Genomic DNA, 18,726 nt, shown 5'->3' with positions numbered 1-18,726 from the left:
ACACAAACACAGACAGAAAGACAGGCTGAGCAAATGATGGGGCCCTCACTAACTAGATAGGACAGGAAAGAAAAGCAACTGTCTGCAATCACGCAAAAACCCTGCCAAAAATAATGTCCAATACGTCTGATAGAAAAGGCCCTGAAGTCACTAGACTTCAAAATCACTATATCAGCACTCAGGTATATTCTGAAAACAGAGCAAAGAGATCAACTGATCAGAGACAAAAATGGAGTTCAGCCAGTCCCAACCAGGGCTGGCTGAACACAAACACTAAGTAAACCAGACAGAATCTCATGGAAAAATAGCAGAGCAAAAACTTAGCTTTAGTAGACAGGACTAAACTGGAGGCCAGAGCTCAAAGCAGAGAGGATCACCAGCAACCCAGCAGGGCGTCGGCGGCCTTATATCCACTCAGAGATTCCGGATGTCCAATCACACTCCACCTGTTCAGATGACAGGTTTTTCCCATCCAAATCAATTTCACTACCTCCTTTCACCAGCAGAGGGAGTTCATCGGACATCAAAGGTGAAGGAGAAAATGAGCTCATAACACCACTAGTATGGAACAACTTCTTTAAGTGTTAATAGTTCAAGTCTGACCAAACATATAGATCTGACAAATCACACAATCCTTTAAAGATTCCAATACACATTAGAGAAAACTTGGTTGAATGTGACGATTTTGGTGGAACGGACTGGATGACTGTCTAAAGATTTTGGGGGCTTCTAACTTCTCAAGAGAAATAATGCCTAGCAGCGTCTCATTCACGTCTTCATGCATGGTTGGATGAATCAAGCATGTATAGAAGTCCAGCTCACCCACGTCTGACCTCACCGCACCTCAGACTCGGATCCGGCCCTGCCCTGGCCGCACAACAATAATGAAAGAAGAAGCGATCCAGCTGAGTGCTCTGGTGATTTATTGAATGCTGTTTATTGAAACCTGATTATGATTATGATTAAGGGCGTCTAGCCAGAAACGCGTAAACAACGTTCTGTTGTCTGAACAGCATTCAATAAATCACCAGAGCACTCAGCTGGATCGCTTCTTCTTTCATTATGAATCAAGCATGTATGTGTACAGGGGGGCACGAGATACATCATGTCAGATCACCTTGTCTCATCTCATGGAACCAATCCAAAACCAAGCAAAAAAATAGCACATAGAGACATTAATGCATTATGTCTAGTGTATTAGGTCCCCTTCTGTTTAACAATTCAGCTCTGTGCAGTAAATATTCTGACTTTTATTTTCAAATTGTATCTTACTAACCAAATGAATATCTCTCTCACAAGTCAAACATTTCATTATTGTTGATATATTGTCTGTCTAAATGTAATTACATTGCAGACACATTTTCCAAACATGAAGAAAAAACCTCTGGAATGTCACTGGCCTGTGTGTGGTGTTGTGTTTTCCAGATACGAGACCACACAGGCATAGTGAACTGAATAAAATAAAATAACGACTGAGTTGAGTTACCCATCGCCGTCTTTGCTAGGGTCCGGCTTACCGCTGTCTATTTACTGTTGTGGACGAATGTGAGAACGTGTTTTCAATAAACAAGGATGGAAGAATGTGCAAAATATGTAAGTAATGAGTAAGGCACACTCTTGAGGCATACTTTTAAAATTAATATTAAACTTTGGCAATATTGTATTTTCATGGTGCGACATGCGGCATGAAAATTTCGCAACCTTCATACTAATTCCAAATACTTCCATTTCCCACTGGTTCTATTGATTTATGAAGACATATGGTCGGTTTTCTTAAGTCATAAATATGGCATGTGGGACTGCCATGGGATCTGAGCTCATACCCGCTCTCCTTAGACAACTTCAGTGTTACAGTGTTATCAATGTCAATGTACCAAACGGAGGAATAAAGGTGATTAGTTACACATTCTAGAAACTTGTTGGATGAACATCCTATTTTCCAGCAGATATTCCTTTCAAACCCCGATGCACATATACGTGCAAGCATTCCTCAATACCAAGAGGGAAAAGACACCTTCTGAGCCTGCCATATCTTCCCTGAGAGCAAAATGATATAGCATGTTCAAATCCATCATGCCTGACTCATCTTATCTGGACTTCTTTGTTGCAGGGAATTTGAGACACCTTTGATGGTCTGACATTGGTCCGATGTGTATGTCAAGGATGCCAAACCTGTTTTAGTCTGAAGTCCACATTGTCAAATTGATTAATGGGAGCATTCAAACTTTAAGAGGTATTATCATCTGAGTCATTTGTAGTGTCCCGAATGTATATGTCATAAATGTTTTATAGGTGCTAATGCCACTACAAGAACTTATTATTACTATTATTATACATTTATATAGCGCCATTTATTCCATGGCGCTTTACATGTGAAAAGGGGAAATATAGACAAGAACAATAAACGTGTAAGACAAGGGACACACAAGTACAGGAGGAGAGAGGACCCTGCCCATGAGGGCTCACAGTCTACAGGGATGGGTGAGGATGCAGTAGGAGAGGGTAGAGCTGGTTGTGCAGTGGTTCAGTAGACTGTGGGTCATTACAGGCTGTAGGCTTGTCAGAACAGGTGGGTCTTCAGGTTCTTCTTGAAGGTTTCCGTTGTTGGCAAGAGTCTGCTGTGTTGTGGCAGAGAGTTCCAGAGTATGGGGGAAGCACAGGAGAAGTCTTGTATGTGGTTGTGGGAAAAAGAGAAAAGGGGGAGTAGAGAAGGAGAACTTCCTCTAATTTGGAAAATGAGGGGTCACCTTTTCCGCTGTCCATATTCCAGAAATCAAGAGCTCTGGAAGAACTCTCCAATGAAACAAAAATGAGTAAAACTGTTTGGCCTTCACATGTGATGCCTGCATGGCACTCCAGAAAAGAATCAGAGAGTCCTATTCTGCCTATGTGTGGGGATACCACACTGTGCACCAACATTACCAAACCTTTTACCACCTACACACTGCTGCACTTCTCTCTGAAATGGACAATACATTGAGCAGCTGTTAGATACTGTAATAACATCTATGATCAGATGGTTGGGGTCTGGGACGGTACAGATTAGCCTCATACATATGTGGCTTCCAGGCCGCAAGTTGTGCACCTCTAGAGCATGGCCACCTTTACAAACCAGCCTTATTCTACCACCCTTCATTCTTCCATAATAGAGAGAGGAGGACTGACACACTAGAGTACCAGTGTCTTCTCTAGTAAGTCCATGCTGTTATATGATAATGGACCCCAAATGTCCAGAAGACAATAACTTTATTTGGAGGTGGAATAATCTAATTTCTTTTTGTTTGATGGAGCAAATAACCAAAGATGTTATAGTTCAGATAACCATGGGTCTTAAGGCCCCGTCACACATAGCGACTTACCAGCGATCCCGACAACAATATCAACGTGTCAGGATCGCTGGTGAATCGCTATGTGATCGCTGGTGAGCTGTCAAACAGACAGCTTCACCAGCAATTAGCACAGCGACGCAGCGCGTGCGGCATCGCTGTGTTCAGCGCTGATTCATGTCAAAAATAGAATTAAAATAAAAAATATTGTTATTCTCACCTTCCGACGTCCCACGCAGCATTCCCGCCTCTCTCCACGCTCCTGTCCCAGTAATCCTTTGCGAGAATTACCGCAATGACGTCCGTTCTCGCGGGATCGCGAAGTCTCGTGGTCATTCTTGCAAAGGATTACTGGGACCGGAGCGTGGAAAGAGGCGGGAATGCTGCACGGGACGTCGGAAGGTGAGAATAGTAATATATTTTTTTTTAATTTTATCGCTGATCGCTGGTCTCCCGCCTGTCACACGCAGCGATGTGTGCTCGCCAGCGGGAGAACAGCGACGAAAGAAATGTCCAGAGATTTCCCAGAGCGATCAGCGATATCGGCAGGGGGGCCGGTCGCTGATCGCTGTCACACACAGCAATCTCGCTGGTGAGATCGCTGTTGTGTCACAAAACTTGTGACTCAGCAGCGATCTCGCTAGCGAGATCGCTATGTGTAACGGGGCCTTTACTGATGTTACAATATTTCCTGTGTACAATGAGAAAAACAAAGAGCATTGCACAATTAAAATGGATGTTCCTTCTGTCTTCATCCAACTATTGCTTTATTGTCCAAAATAAGGACTCCCAAGAATGCTAATCCCAGAATGACCGTCGATAGGCTAAATCTAAGGTTTAGACCCTCATGGCATGGTTATAACCTAATATTGTGGTAATGGCAAGAAGCAGATTTCTAAAGTATGGCATTGAATAATCCAGACAGACACTGGTTTAGAGCATGCAACTGCTAAATATTTTGGAATATTACTTGACATAGATAATTAAGTATAGAGTTGGAGATTCCTTCAAAGAGCAAAATAAGCGTGTTAAATTCTAGCGTCTGATTTTTCACTATTACTAAGGTGGGCCTCTACAAACAAAGTTTCATTCTGGACAGTGGTGTAAGTAGAGTCTGATGGGCCCCATTGCAAATTTTGGAACTGCCCCCCCCCCCAAACACACACCCCCACACACACAAACACACACCCTGCCCGATCCACCCCTGCATTTTGGTCAGATGTATGGCCCCTTGTAGCGTGCTAAATCCTATAAGAACTTAGAAGTTGCCCTCTCTCCCATATTGTAGTAATGACCACATTCTGGGCTCCTTCCTGGTACACATGTCCCCCATCCTGATATATATGATCTTCATCCTGGTATTATGCAGTCATAGCCAAAAGTGTTGGCAATTGGCATCCTTGAAATTGTTCCAGAAAATGAAGTGTTTTTCTCAGAAAATGATTGCAGTTACATGTCTTGTTATACACATGTTTATTTCCTTTGTGTGTATTGGAACATCACAAAAAACAGAGAAAAAGAGGAAAATTGGACATAAATTCACAGAAAACCCCCAAAATGATCTGGACAAAATTGTTGGCACCTTCAACTTAATGTTTGGTTGCACACCCTTTTGGAATCTATCAATCCCTTCCTATAACCATCAACAAGCTTCTTACAAATCTCAACTGGAATTTTGGACCACTCTTCTTTTGCAAACTGCTCCAGGTTTCTCATATTTGAAGGCGCCTTCTCCCAACAGCAATTTTAAGATCTGTACATTGGTGTTCAATGGGATTTAGATCCAGCCTCATTGCTGGCTACTTTTTAACTCTCCAGCGCTTTATTTCCATCCATTTCTGGGGGTTCATTGAAGTATGTTTGAGGTCTTTGTCCTGCTGGAAGACACATGATTTAGGAGAAAAAAAACAGCTTTCTGACACTGAGCACAAAATTCTGACCCAAAATCCTTTCGTAATCTTCAGATTTCATGATGCCATGCACACAGTCAAAACTGAAAGAAAAAGAGCGCAATAGGGTCTTACCCGAGAAAACACAGATATAAGTCAATGGTTTATACTCACCCTGTGCAGGAGAGTAACAGGCATAAAGGAACAAGGTCAGCTTGCTGCACATCCAAATGACCACGCCGTGGCCATAAATCTTCAGATTCAAGGAAGGAATTTTTATGGATTAAACGTGCGCTACCAGACCATCACTCCTCACAAGTTGTGTAGTTAATACATTTATTTCCCTACGCGTTTCAAAGTTAAAAACTTCTTCCTCAGGGGATGATATGACATCCCCTGAATCTGAATATGCACACAGTCAAGGCACCCAGTGCCAGAAGCAGAAAAACAACCTCAAAATATCTTTTAACTTCCACCATACTTGACTGTAGGTACTGTGTTCTTTTCTTTGTAGGCCTCATTCTATTTTCGGTAAACAGTAAAAAGGGCAATAAATAACAAGAGCAAGGCATTTAGGAAGCTAAAACAAGAAGGCAATGAAGAAGCATTAAAACGTTATAGAGAAAAAATAAAATGTGTAAAAAAAAAACAAATACATTTAGCAAAAGTGGAAACTGAGAGACTCATTGCTAAGGAAAGTAAAACAAACCCCAAACTATTCTTTAATTATATAAACAGTAAAATGATTAAAATTGATGGTGTCGGCCCTTTAAAGAACAATGAAGGTGAAATCATAGAGAGCAATGTGGGAAAAGCAAATGTTTTAAATACTTTTTTCTCAACAGTGTTCACACAGGAAAAGGATTTGCCAGGGGAAATGCAGAGTGATAATGTAAACTCCCCATTAAGTATTACCTGCCTAACCCAGGAAGAAGTGCAGAACCGCCTTAGTGAGATTAAAATTGACAAATCACCAGGCCCTGATGGCATTCACCCTCGGGTATTAAGGGAGTTAAGTAATGTGATAGACAGGCCTCTATTCCTTATATTTAAAGACTCTATAGAAACAGGGTCTGTTCCTTTTGACTGGCGGCAAGCAAATGTGGTACCAATATTCAAAAAGGGGTGTAAAAGGGAACCTGGAAACTATAGGCCGGTAAGCTTAACATCTGTTGTGGGTAAAATTTTTGAAGGGTTTCTAAGGGATACCATTATGGAATATCTCAATGTTAATAAATGTTTAACTCCATATCAACATGGATTTATGAAGGATCGCTCCTGTCAAAATAACCTGATCAGCTTCTATGAGGATGTAAGCTCTCAGATGGACCAAGGAGAATCATTGGATGTAATTTATCTCGACTTCTCTAAAGCATTTGACACTGTCCCACATAAAAGATTGGTAGGTAAGATGAGAAAGCTTGGGCTAGGGGAAAATGTGTGTAGATGGGTAGGTAGCTGGCTTAGTGATAGAAAACAAAGAGTGGTTATTAATGGTGCATACTCAGATTGGGCCAGGGTTACTAGTAGGGTACCACAGGGGTCTGTATTGGGCCCCCTACTATTTAATATATTTATTAATGACCTAGTGGATGGCTTACACAGTAAAATATCAGTATTTGCAGATGATACAAAACTTTGTAAGGTAGTTAACACAAAGGAGGACAGTTTGCAACTACAGACAGATTTGAGTAAATTGGAGAATTGGGCCGAAAAATGGCAAATGAGGTTTAACACAGATAAGTGTAAGGTTATGCACATGGGAAGGAGAAACAGATGCTACAATTACTTACTAAATGGGAAACTGCTGGGGAAATCAGACATGGAAAAAGACTTAGGCATCTTAGTCAATAAGACCACAGGGCTCTGTCCACAGGGCTCTGTCCTCGGCCCTGTATTGTTGAACATCTTTATCAACGATTTAGATAAAGGAATTGAGGGTAAATTGATTAAATTTGCTGATGACACAAAGCTAGGAGGGATAGCTAATACTAGAGAAGAGAGAGAGAGGATTCAAAAAGATATAAATAAACTGGAGAAGTGGGCAGCAACTAACAGAATGATTTTTAACAGGGAAAAATGCAAAATACTACATCTGGGCAAAAAAAATGAAAAAAGCATATACAGAATGGGAGGAATAGGGCTAAGCAACAGTACATGTGAAAAAGACTTGGGTATAATAATAGATCACAGACTGAATATGAGTCAACAGTGTGATGCAGCAGCAAAAAAGGCAAATTCAATTCTAGGATGTATTAACAGAAGCATACAGTCTAGATCATGTGAAGTCATTATTTCCCTCTACTCCTCTTTGGTCAGACCTCATCTGGAATATTGTGTCCAGTTTTGGGCACCACATTTTAAAAAAGACATCAACAAACTGGAGCAAGTTCAGAAAAGAGTGACCAGAATGGTGACCGGTCTGCAAACCCTGTCTTATGAGGAAAGGTTGCAGGATTTGGGAATGTTTAGTTTGCAAAAGAGAAGACTGAGAGGAGACTTAATAGCTGTCTACAAATATCTAAAGGGCTGTCACATTGTAGAAGGATCAACTTTATTCTCATTTGCACAAGGAAAGACTAGAAGCAATGGGATGAAACTGAATGGGAGGAGACACAGATTAGATATTAGAAAAAACTTTTTGACAGTTAGAGTGATCAATGAGTGGAACAAGCTGCCATGAGAAGTGGTGAGTTCTCCTTCAATGGAAGTCTTCAAACAGAGGCTGGACAGACATCTGACTGGGATGATTTAGCGAATCCTGCTTTGAGCAGGGGGTTGGACCAGATGGCCCAGGAGGTCCCTTCCAACTCTACGATTCTATGATTCTGTGAAGCTAAATTGGAGTGCCCAGTGTCAGGCAGCTGCCACCAAAGCAAATAGGGTCATGGGATGCATTAGAAGAGGTCTGGGGACACGAGATGAAAACATAATTCTCCCTCTGTACAAATCACTCGTCAGACCACACTTGGAGTATTGTGTGCAATTTTGGATGCCGGTGCTCAAGAAAGACATTACTGAACTTGAAAGGGTTCAAAGGCGGGCTACTAAAATGATAAATGGAGTTGGTTCACTACAATACCCAGAAAGGTTATCAAAATTAGGTCTATTTATTCTAGAAAAGAGAAGACTTAGGGGAGACCTAATATATATGTACAAGTATATCAGAGGGCAATACAGAGATCTCTCCAATGAACTGTTTGTACCAAGGACTGTGACAAGAACAAGGGGGCATTCTCTTCGTTTGGAGGAAAGACATTTTCTGCACCAGCATAGAAGAGGGTTCTTCACGGTAAGAGCAGTGAGGCTCTGGAATTCTCTTCCTGAGGAAGGGGTGATGGCCAACTCACTGAATGTAAGAAAGGAATGGATGCTTTTCTTGTGAGTAACAGTATAGAAGGTTACGAATAACAGAATATTATAGGTAGATGGGTGACCCAGCTTAGAGGAAGGAATTTTTTTCCCTATGGAGAAAATTGGCTTCTACTCTGTGGGTTTTTTGCCTTCCCCAGGATCAACAATGCAGAACAGCTGCACTAAAAATAGGCTGAACTAGATGGACATAAGGTCTTCCTTCAGCCTTCAAAACTATGTTACTATGATGTGATTTTCCAAAAAGCTCTATCTTAAGCAGAAACCTTAATGAAGGCACCCCCGGTTACTGCAGCCGTGTTCTCAGGCTCAGCTCAGCTGAATGCAGGGCTGAGCAGTCGCATCATGTCACCGCTCAGGAATGCATACAGATATAGCAGAGTTGGAGCATATTTTCGGACATGTAGATTATCGGTGGGCAGGTAAAGAATACAGTGATTTTTTATTTTTACATTAAGATGGTTATTGTGGGGTTGTATTTTTCTCCAATTGAAGGGGTTTTCTCTGTTATTTTCATTTAATGAACTTTCTGGTCACAACCTCTGCGACCTCGATCTTTATGACCCTGATTCTAAATACGTTTCCATGTACTATAGTCCAGCATCTCTAAGGGCCTGTCAAATGCAGGATTAATAGACTTTTTATAAATGTGTTTTAATTTTCTCAGGGTGGGGCAATATTAGTGTTAGTCTATCCCTCGGGACTCCTAAGCTCAGCCTTCTCAGGGTGTACACAGACACAGCGTCTCTGGCCGCTATACCGGGTCTCATTTAATTCAATAGAACGGAGCTGCAGCACCAGGCACGTCACTTTTGTACATAGATTTCTATTACTAATTACTGGTACATTTTAAAATTTATGACTTGAGATGTTTAAAAACATGAAAAACTTTTTTTTATAAAAAGAAGACTTTTTACCTTTTAGATTAAAGATTATTTTTTGAGTAATTTTTGCACTATTTTCTAATAAGACTATACTTCCAAATTATTTTGTAGCTTGAAATAAAGTGACAATGAACCAAGTAAGCAATATTTTCATTAGCTACCTTTGAAACAACTTTAACATCAGAATTTTCTGTAATGATTTCTTGTCTTACGTCATCTCTCATGTACAACGTTCCCTTTATCTGAATTGAACTGTATTGCCCTTAGAGAGAATGCTATTGTATAGTAAATTAGAACCTCAAATGAACCTATATATGTTACTAAGCGAAGCGTCGTCCGTGCCGGACACAGAAGAAGACACTGTAATCGGAGCAGTTACATTTATTTGGACTGAGATTTGGTTACTGACATACTTTCTATCATTTGTAATCATGTGTTTGTATTGGCTTACTGTGTTTAAAGGGACATTGACTGCCTACGTGGAAAAATATATTTTTTTGCTAGACAGCTTCTCAAACATGGTCATGGTGTCGGATGGCATTTACGCATACAGAACATCTATATTGACCTCTTCGAAATGACCATCCAAAATTCCACGGCATTGATACATGGTCTACTCTAGGGTTGGTCTTCTAAACAAAAGCCTGATGGAGAGGTTTAAAGGAACATATTCACTGCAAATTGGGGTCATCTCAAATTACCGGTAGGTTATATCCTATGTAAATTGGCCTCTTCTTTTGAAAGAAAATGATATTACAACTTTTTGTTGTTGTGTTATATGTTTCCTTATATTCTATGTATATTGGATTATTCTCTTCTCTATTTAATGAGTGTTTAACTAAAAGGCATCGGAAGCATGGTAGGGAATAGAGACGGGCAGGATGATTCACGAGACTCTGATGCATTAGCCAGGATGATCATATACGGCCATTTTATGGGAACAAATCTTTTATCTTCCGGGATCCCCGGCGTGGCTTTTGTTTGGCTGGGCTGAGATGATACCATCATTGCGGTGTGACACACAGATGACATCACGCCAGCTACTTAAAAAAACGCACCGAGGATCCTAGGAGGTAAGAGATTCACGAACCACCTGGCCAGAGGCAAGAGAATACGGGCCTGCCCGATGGACTGAAGTACTGCGAATCGATCTGCCCATCTCTAGCAGAGACTTTATAGGGCAACAATAAGTGAGGAACAGCTGGGTACTCCTCTTACCAGGAATGAAGCTATATTGGAATGAATGGGGACAAGCTAAAGTGATCGAGTCAACTAGAGAATTTGTTGGCCTCTCTCTTGGACATTGTCCTCATCACTTGAACCTGATGGATTCTTTACCTTTTTAAAGAGTTTGTGAGATTGAACCATTTTATTAACAAATTATATTGCTGCACTTCTCATATCTATGGTTAATGGCAAGTTGTGACTCTGAGCATTTACCAGCACTAATTTGTGTTTTGGCTTTGTTCACTCATAGGTGTCCATACTATTTGTAGAGGCTGTGAGATCCTATTGGTCCAATACTTATAATTAGAGTTGAGCGACTTTTGTTTTTTTAGGGTCGCGTTTCGTTTCGTGAAACCCGACTTTTCCAAAAGTCGGGTCGAGCAAGATCGTCCGATTATAGGGAAAAGTCGGGGTCGTCCCGAAACACGAAACCCAATGTAAGTCAATGGGGAATAAAAGTCGGCAGTGAGAGGAGGACAGGAAACACACCTACAGTGCCCATTTGAATGCCAAAAGCATCAATTCTTCTTACTTAAGCTTGTCAACCTTAATTAACTTCATAATACAAGTTACGCACTGAAAAATGGGGGTTATTTGGCTAAAGTTGTGGGGGGGGAGGGCTGGCTGCAGGTTTTCATGTGCCCTGGGCGAAAGAGCGCCCCTTTAACACATACCACAACTCATCATGCTCCGATACGGCAGAGAAATAGCGGTATAGTACAATGAAAAATACCTCACTTTTTACATCTCATGACGAGGCCCATCTATTTTTCCATACAGAATCATTGGTCCCATATAATGTTTGAAACAGTATATGATGAGCTCCACATAATGCTACAGTATATGTTGGTCCCCATGGATGAAGCTCCACTGTCTTATGGGCCCAAATAATGCTCCAAACATAATGGGCCCCATTTCTAATGCTCTAGTGTATAATGGGCCCTGTAAATGCTGCTCCAGTGTCTGATGTCCACCTTTGGAATGTTCCAGTGTATGGTGGGCCCCATCTATCATTCTCCAGAGTATAGTGCTCCCCAAAAATTGCTGTCCCAACATTGAAAACAATCAAATAAGTCTCCTCGCTAGGGAATCCCTGTACTTGTCTGGACAGGTGCTGTAGCTTGCTTAACAGCTCGCCAGCCGTTCTCATGCCCAGTATGGATTGCACGTGATTGCACAAAGGTTAGAAAGGGTACCGTATCCCTGAATAACATGTATGGATAGCGTACACATTCAAAATATATGTCTCAGGAGGCAGGCTCAGACGGTGTTAGGCCCAGTATAGATTGCACGTGATTGCACAAAGGTTAGAAAGGGTACCGTATCCCTGGATAACATGTATGGATAGCGTACACATTCAAAATATATGTCTCAGGAGGCAGGCTCAGATGGTGTTAGGCCCAGTATGGATTGCACGTGATTGCACAAAGGTTAGAAAGGGTACCGTATCCCTGGATAACATGTATGGATAGCGTACACATTCAAAATATATGTCTCAGGAGGCAGGCTCAGACGGTGTTAGGCCCAGTATGGATTGCACGTGATTGCACAAAGGTTAGAAAGGGTACCGTATCCCTGGATAACATGTATGGATAGCGTACACATTCAAAATATATGTCTATACAGCATGAGGCAGGCTCAGACGGTGTTAGGTCCAGTATGGATTGCACGTGATTGCACAAAGGTTAGAAAGGGTACCGTATCCCTGGATAACATGTATGGATAGCGTACACATTCAAAATATATGTCTATACAGCATGAGGCAGGCTCAGACGGTGTTAGGCCCAGTATGGATTGCACATAATTGCACAAAGGTTAGAAAGGGTACCGTATCCCTGGATAACATGTATGGATAGCGTACACATCTATACAGCATGAGGCAGGCTCAGACGGTGTTAGGCCCAGTATGGATTGCACGTGATTGCACAAAGGTTAGAAAGGGTACCGTATCCCTGGATAACATGTATGGATAGCGTACACATTCAAAATATATGTCTCAGGAGGCAGGCTCAGACGGTGTTAGGCCCAGTATGGATTTGACGGCCCAGATTACACAGCGGAGGAGCAGGGAGAGGTAAAGATTGCAAATGCTGGGGCCCTGCCCAAGCAAGGGGGGCCCACTCGTGGGCGTCGGTACTGGCACTGGGCCCCTCATAGTACAGCGGTGTGTCTGACGGCGGGTGTGCACCACCACCATCAGAGACACTTGATTGCACTATGAGGGACCCTGTGCCAGTGCCCGTGCCCAAGAGTCGGCCTACCCACCTGTCCAGGGCAACGGCACTCGCACGGTGTCGTGCGCTAGGTGTTGACCCCGGCCATGGGGGGGAGGCAGCACAGTTAGGGAGTTTTAGAAAGTGGCATATGTTGATGTTGGACATTCAGCTGATGCAAAAGGCGAAATAAGTGAAGTACCAGGAAGAGGTGGACCAAAGCAAGCCATTTTTCTGTCACCCTATGTGTCATCAGGGGAAGGTGGGACAAAATCCTTGGAAACCCATGCGTGGTTCATTTTAATGAAGGTTAGATCATCCACATTTTGGGTTGACAGACGGGTCCTTTTTTCTGTCAGGATTGATCCAGCTGCACTGAAGACTCGTTCCGATAGCACACTTGCAGCTGGGCAAGCGAGCTCCTGTAAGGCATATTGGGCCAATTCAGGCCAGGTGTCCAGTTTAGCGGCCCAATAGTCAAAGGGGAATGACCTGTGTGGGAGAACATCGATATGGGAGGAAAAGTAGTTTGTAACCATAGTTGACAACTGCTGTCTCCTGTCACTTTCCATCGATGCAGTATTACCAGTTGTGTGAGCGGTATTTGAAAAATCAGTCCACAACATTGTCATGAAACCCCTGTCTCCAACGCCACTTCTGCTGTGTGCACCACGAACACCTCTGCCAAGCTGCCCCCGGCCCGTACGGCTCGTGTGAGAACCATCACCGCTGCTGTGTGCTGGGAATACCTCAAGCAACCGATTTTCCAGAGTTGCTTGTTTATTAGCCAATATTAGGTCAAGGTTCTCCTGTGGCATGATGTTTTGTAATTTGCCTTTATAGCGTGGATCCAGGATGCTGGCCAACCAGTAGTCGTCATCGTTCATCATTTTGGCAATGCGGGGGTCCCTTTTTAGGATCCGCAAGGCATAATCTGACATGTGGGCCAATGTTCCCGGTGTCAATGATGCACTGCGAGTGCTGGGTGGAGGAGCACTTTCTGGCAAATCCACATCCCTCCAGTCACGCACAAACCCTGTACCAGACCTTGCCACGCCAACATTTTCACTTGCCCCACGAGATGCATCCTCCTCCCCTAAGTAATCATCCCCATCATCCTCCTCCTCCTCCTCTTCTTCCACCACCTCGTCCAGGAGAGGTCCCTGAGCAGACAATGGCTGAATGTCATCAAAGATTCCCTCCTCCTCTTCCTCCTCATCAACATTGGCTGCAGACGCCTGCTCCTTAAGGTGCGTCAAAGTTTGCATGAGCAGACGCATAAGTGGGATGCTCATGCTTAGGATGGCGTCATCTGCGCTTACCAGCCGTGTGCATTCCTCAAAACACTGAAGGACTTTACAAAGGTCTTTCAGCTTCGACCACTGCACGCCTGTCAACTCCATGTCTGCTCTCAAAGTGCCTGGCCGTGTATCCTCCCACAAATGCATTATGGCCTACCTCTGCTCGCACAGCCGCTCCACCATGTGCAGGGTGGAGTTCCACCTTGTTTCAATGTCGATAATGAGGCGGTGGTTGGGAAGGTGGAGCAATCGCTGCAGTTTCTGCATACGAACGGAGTGTACAGGCGACCGGCGGATATGCGCGCACAGTCTTCGCACCTTCTGGAGCAGGGCTGTTAACTCCGGATAATTTTTGAGGAAGCACTGCACCACCAGGTTCAAGGTGTGAGCCAAGCAAGGTATGTGGCTGAGTTTTGAAAGGGCTATGGCTGCCACAAAATTACGGCCGTTATCACTAACTACCTTGCCTGCCTCAAGATGTACACTGCCCAGCCATGACTCAGTTTGTCGCTTCAAGTACTCGGCCAGCACCTCGGCGGTGTGTCTGTCGTCCAAACACATCATCTGCAACACAGCCTGCTGACGCTTTCCACTAGCTGCTCGATAGGGGGACACATCGTGTGCAACAGTGGCAGCTGCAGATGGAGTGCTCGTACGACTGCGCTCTGTGGACGAGCTTTCGCTTCTGGAGGAGGAGGAGGAGGAGGGTCGAACGCCTACAGCGAACTGTTTCCTTTACCGTGGGCTAGGCAGCACTGTCCCACCACCGCTGTCCCCTGTGGACCCTGCATCCACCACATTAACCCAGTGCGCAGTGATGGACACGTAACGGCCCTGGCCATGCCGACTGGACCATGCATCAGTTGTGAGGTGCACCTTTCCGCTCACTGACTGCTTGAGTGCATGGACAATGCGGTCTTTCACATGATGGTGGAGGGCTGGGATGGCTTTGCGAGAGAAGAAGTGGCGACTGGGTAGGTCATAGCGTGGTACTGCATAGGCCATGAGTTCGCGGAAAGCTGTGCTTTCCACCAACCGAAAGGGCATCATCTCAAACGAGATTAGTTTGGCAATGTGGGCGTTCAAACCCAGTGTACGCGGATGAGAGACTGAGTACTTTCTTGACCTACTCATAGTGTCTGGGAGGGTGAGCTGGACTTGAGAGCTGCATATGGTGGAAGTAGCGGTGGACAGGGCGGACTGAGAGAGGGTTGATGATGGTGATGGAGTTGGTGTTCTTTCTGATGGCCTAGAATCAGTCTTTCGTTGATATAACAGTGGGATTCCCTGACTGCTGTGGTCTTGCAACGACACCTCAACATTTGCTGCTGTGCTAACCGGTGGGCTTACAGTGGGGGAAACAATGTAGCGTTGCTGACTACCTTCGTTGTGATCAGTTGCACATGTGGCACTTGAGGTTTGGTGTTGTGTCCACGCTTGCAAGTGCATGCTGGTTAAATGTCTAAGCATGCAACTGGTATTCAAATTTTTCAGATTTTTCCCTCGGCTAAAGGTCTTTGCGCACTTCTTACAGATAACCTTGGCCTGATCATGAGGATTTTGTTCAAAAAAGTGCCACACTGCACTCTTCCTACTTTGGCAGACATTTTGCGGCCTAGCACGCTGTGATCTTTTGACCCTCTGGACAAGCTGTCCAGCAACTCTTTTGATGTTTGGAACCTGTCTTTGGAGTGCTCCGGGCCTGCCAGATAACAGCTATTGCGATGTCGATGTCTGCTGTGGATGCTCCTCATCTGAGCTATTGGAAGCAGCACCCTCTTCCCCCAATGGATGCCAATCTGGGTCAACAACTGGGTCATCCATCACCTCCTCTTCTATGTCATGTGCACCTTCCTCTGTGTCACCGTGTATGGTGGTATAGTGTGCGGGAAGGGGCACCTGAGTCTCATCAGGGTCAGAATCTGGCTCTGTACACTGCGAGGACAATGTAGTGCTCTGAGTGAATGTACCAGCAGAATCATCCATCAGCGGCTGTGCATCAGTGCACTCCATGTCAGATTCATCTTGGCCTGGGTAATTCACCATTTCACTTGATAATCCAGGCATGGTATGTGAAAATAGCTCCATGGAGTAATCAGTAGTATGGCCTGCGTCATCCTTCAATCTTGGTTGGGGTGAAGGACACAAGGAAAGGTGTGGTTCATGAACATGAGCCTCCAATGACGACTCAGTGCTTTTACTTTTTACAACTGAAGAAGAGGAGGCGATAGAGCTGGAGGCTGAGTCAGCAATGTAAGACAAAACTTTTTCCTGATGCTCTGGCTTTAAAAGCGGTTTGCCAACTCCTAGAAAACTAAGCGTTCGAGGCCTTATGTAGCCAGACGATGACGCAGGGTCAGCACCTCCTGCATTCGGTCCTATTTTGCTCTTGCCACTACCATCAGATCCACCACCAACACCATCATTACCAGCTGCCAACCCCCGCCCAATTCCACGGCCTCTTCCACCAGCCTTCCTCATTTTTGGTAGAAATGTAGACAAAATCCAACAAACTATATAGTAATGTAAAACAAGGTACAAGGTGTCTATAGGACAGGGGAGATTTAGAATTTCTGCACACACTTGTTGACAGTGGACACTTTTGGATTGTGTGAGGCCCACTGATATCTGAGCGCTATGTGACAGGCTCGATGGCACAGCTGTGACCAAAGTGACGAGAGGATAAGGGAGATTTTGAATCTCTGCGCACACTTTTGGACACTGGACACTTGTGGATTGTGTGAGGCCCACTGATATCTGAGCGCTATGTGACAGGCTCGATGGCACAGCTGCCTGTGACAAAAGTGACGAGAGGATAATGGAGATTTTGAATCTCTGCGCACACTTTTGGACACTGGACACTTGTGGATTGTGTGAGGCCCACTGATATCTGAGCGCTATGTGACAGGCTCGATGGCACAGCTGCCTGTGACAAAAGTGAGAGGATAATGGAGATTTGGAATCTCTGCGCACACTTTTGGACACTGGACACTTGTGGATTGTGTGAGGCCCACTGATATCTGAGCGCTATGTGACAGGCTCGATGGCACAGCTGCCTGTGACAAAAGTGACGAGAGGATAATGGAGATTTTGAATCTCTGCGCACACTTTTGGACACTGGACACTTGTGGATTGTGTGAGGCCCACTGATATCTGAGCGCTATGTGACAGGCTCGATGGCACAGCTGCCTGTGACAAAAGTGACGAGAGGATAATGGAGATTTTGAATCTCTGCGCACACTTTTGGACACTGGACACTTGTGGATTGTGTGAGGCCCACTGATATCTGAGCGCTATGTGACAGGCTCGATGGCACAGCTGCCTGTGACAAAAGTGACGAGAGGATATTGGAGATTTTGAATCTCTGCGCACACTTTTGGACACTGGACACTTGTGGATTGTGTGAGGCCCACTGATATCTGAGCGCTATGTGACAGGCTCGATGGCACAGCTGCCTGTGACAAAAGTGACGAGAGGATAATGGAGATTTTGAATCTCTGCGCACACTTTTGGACACTGGACACTTGTGGATTGTGTGAGGCCCACTGATATCTGAGCGCTATGTGACAGGCTCGATGGCACAGCTGCCTGTGACAAAAGTGACGAGAGGATAATGGAGATTTTGAATCTCTGCGCACACTTTTGGACACTGGACACTTGTGGATTGTGTGAGGCCCACTGATATCTGAGCGCTATGTGACAGGCTCGATGGCACAGCTGCCTGTGACAAAAGTGACGAGAGGATAATGGAGATTTTGAATCTCTGCGCGCACTTTTGGACACTGGACACTTGTGGATTGTGTGAGGCCCACTGATATCTGAGCGCTATGTGACAGGCTCGATGGCACAGCTGCCTGTGACAAAAGTGACGAGAGGATAATGGAGATTTTGAATCCCTGCGCACACTTTTGGACACTGGACACTTGTGGATTGTGTGAGGCCTACTGATATCTGAGCGCTATGTGACAGGCTCGATGGCACAGCTGTGACAAAAGTGACTAGAGGATAAGGGAGATTGGATTGCTTTTAAAAAAGCAGTTTGCGGAGCAGTGGGTAAACAGCAATGCCAGCGTGTCAGGAAGCCTTAGAAGGCAGCCCAACAACCAACACCACTGATACACCACTATATAGCCTCCCCTTGCACTGCACACACAGTGACTGGTGTGTTGTACAGGCCAAATCGCTAGCAGCAGAAGCAGTTTTTTTGTCTTCTTCCCTGCCTAACGCTCTCCCTACAGAATCAGCAGCAACCTCTCCCTATACTAAGATCGGCAGAAGTAAGATGGCAGTCGGCGTGCACGCCCTTTTATACCCACTGTGACGCCCACCAAAGCAAGCCAATCACTTGCATGCCCTTCTGAAAGATGGTGGTGACCCGTGCCTAGGTCATCACGTTGCCCACAGTGTCCGTGGATCCTGATTGGCTGAAAAAGAGCGCAAAACAAACTTTTGAAACGCGACTTTGGCGCGTAAGTCGCCGACCTCGTGGCCGACCTCATCCTAGGGTCGGGTTT

At 44.6% G+C, this 18,726-nt stretch overlaps 1 protein-coding gene across 1 annotated transcript in view; it reads left to right on the top strand.

The window, feature by feature from the left end:
• The window catches only part of PDGFD (platelet derived growth factor D), a 347,344-nt gene that overhangs the window by 99,971 nt on the left and 228,647 nt on the right, over positions 1 to 18,726 (top strand). The gene's annotated exons all lie outside the window — the stretch shown is intronic.

The sequence above is a fragment of the Dendrobates tinctorius genome, unplaced genomic scaffold (genome assembly GCF_039654945.1).
Source record: "Dendrobates tinctorius isolate UK_male_01 unplaced genomic scaffold, ASM3965494v1 ptg000256l, whole genome shotgun sequence".
Taxonomy (NCBI): domain Eukaryota; kingdom Metazoa; phylum Chordata; class Amphibia; order Anura; family Dendrobatidae; genus Dendrobates; species Dendrobates tinctorius.
The sequence above is the reverse complement of the archived record's forward strand: the minus strand, read 5'-3'. Positions and strand labels throughout refer to the sequence as shown.